Consider the following 2,050-nt stretch of genomic DNA (forward strand, 5'->3'; position numbering starts at 1 on the left):
TGAGAGGATAAGGAAAAATCAGAAAGTGCTGTCCTCTTTGCTGGGGTGTACAAATTGGGCATAAGGCAATTTAGGTCTTATCTTTCTAAGTTAAAAGTGCATTTGTCTTTTATCCAAATGCCACTTCTAGGAATAGTAATGACTCACATTGCTTCAGGGCATATGTTGTGCCAGGAATATCATTTTACCTATATTATTTTACTTAATCTCCCTAACTATCCTATGAAATGGATATTTTTTCACCATATACAAATAACAAAAATAATATTCAAGTTTAAAAAGCTGACTCAATTTATATACTGAGTAGTGAAGCCACTAATTCACTAAGGCAGTGGTCGGCAAACTGCGGCTCACCAGCCACATGCGGCTCTTTGGTCCCTTGAGTGTGGCCACGAAGTTTCAATCGCACCGTACATGCGCACACCACGTGGTATTTTGTGGAAGAGCCACACTCAAGGGGCCGCAGTTTGCCAACCACTGCACTAAGGCAATTAAACTTCAGAAGTTTTTCTATTTATATTTTTTACAACTCCTGCCTCAAGTTTATTTGTACGAATACCACAGAAGGACACCAGGTCCATGCACACAGCAGCCATGTGCTTCCATCCTCACACGGGCAGACAGAGGCCTGTCCTCTGGAGCCTTCATGGGAGCTGGGAAACTTTTCGGAGCCTGAGCCTGAGATAGAGCCTGAGCATAAGCTGCCGCCACAGCATGGGACTTGGATTGAACCTTGGCCTTAGCCTTGGCTTTAGACTGGCTGGCAGAGCCTGAGACACTTGGCAAAGTGGCATGAGCACGCTTCCAGAGCTAGGAGTGAGTGCTGCAGGCAAGTCCATTGAGCTTGCGGTTGCCGCCCTTTGGGATCTTGAGCTTGACCTGCTGGGGCTTTAGGAGGGCCTTGATAGCCTCAGCACATGCACCCAAGGCTCAGTTGTTGGCTGATACCTTCTTCAGGCCCTTCTTGTTGTGCTTCTTGGCAAAGGACATGTTTCTCAGAAATCTGAAATCTACTTCCCTTTAAGAGACTCATATCTTTGTGATCACGGTGTCATGATACTGTTTCTGTGCCATTTTGGGGACTGGCTGTGCATGGTATGGTTCTTGAACTTGGGCATTTCTGAAGCTCCTGAAGTGCCTGGGACTGGAAGCTAGAAATATTTTTTTAATATTAACCTACATTACCTCATATCATATATAATAACTAAATATTTCCCAGCTGAAATTTCACAAGTAGAGAAATGTCTCAATATCGTATACCATATTCATGTCATGGAAGAAATGTAGTAATGTCATAAAAAAAAAAAAAACCTGAAAAAAATACAAAAGTATTACATCCACAAAAATGTTTCAAAGACATGTTGCTATATCTTTTTTTTTTTAAAGTAATTTGAACACTAACTGAAGAGTGGAGGCAGAGTTTTATTTTGTTTTGTTTTAACATTTTATTGATTTCAGAGAGAAAGGGAGCAAAAGATAGAAACATCAACGGGTGAGAGAGAATCATGGATCAGTTGCCTCCCGCACACCCCACACTGGGGATGAGCCCGCAACCCGGGCATGTGCCCCCACCGGTAATCAAACCCTGACCTCCTGGTTCATAGGTAGACATTCAACCACTGAGCCATGTGGCCAGCCTGGAGGCAGAGTTTTGACCTCCATGATCACCTCTCACTGGTGTTACAACCATAAACGTGTCCTTACATGGCAAGAGACCTTGCAGATGTAACTAGTGCCACTAATCAGGTGCCCTTCAAGTAGAATGATTAGTCTATATTATCCAGGTGTGTCCACTGTAATTACATATGCCACTAAAAGTAGAACTTTCTCCTTGCTGAGGGCAGAAGGGAAATAAGAGCAGGAGAACTTGACAGACCACTGCTGCTGTGTAGTTGGGAGAGGGGGGCGCATTTCAAAAGATGTGGGTGGCTTTCAGTAGCTGAGGGCAGCCCTTGGTCACTACGATCTCAGATCTGCAGCTACAAGGAACTGGATTCTGCTAACAACCTAAGTGATCTTAGAGGCAGATTAATCCTCCAAGCCTCCATGT

General features: G+C 43.9%; 1 pseudogene; it reads right to left on the reverse strand.

Annotated features, from left to right (window-relative positions):
* Positions 1 to 543: 543 nt before the first annotated feature.
* LOC132229673 (large ribosomal subunit protein eL29-like) lies at positions 544 to 1,118 on the reverse strand (annotated as a pseudogene).
* Positions 1,119 to 2,050: the final 932 nt, after the last annotated feature.

This window comes from Myotis daubentonii, chromosome 3 (genome assembly GCF_963259705.1).
Source record: "Myotis daubentonii chromosome 3, mMyoDau2.1, whole genome shotgun sequence".
In the NCBI taxonomy this organism is placed as follows: Eukaryota; Metazoa; Chordata; class Mammalia; order Chiroptera; family Vespertilionidae; genus Myotis; species Myotis daubentonii.